Genomic DNA, 225 nt, shown 5'->3' with positions numbered 1-225 from the left:
AGGTTCTGGGTTTGATATCCCGCAGAACAAAGTAAGGGTCTTCAGTGACTGGTCAAATAATAATTAAAAAAAAAAAAGGTAAAGAGAAAAAGTACCAAATGACCAAAACTTTTTTATTTGACTAAATTGTGACTCATGCATAAGCATGACACTCTTCCCTGTTCATTAGGCTTTGGCGATTAAAAACCAAAAAACCAAAAACAAACAAACAACAACAAAAAAAAA

This window comes from Octodon degus, unplaced genomic scaffold, assembly GCF_000260255.1.
Source record: "Octodon degus isolate 3935 unplaced genomic scaffold, OctDeg1.0 scaffold00060, whole genome shotgun sequence".
NCBI lineage: Eukaryota > Metazoa > Chordata > Mammalia > Rodentia > Octodontidae > Octodon > Octodon degus.
The sequence above is the reverse complement of the archived record's forward strand: the minus strand, read 5'-3'. Positions refer to the sequence as shown.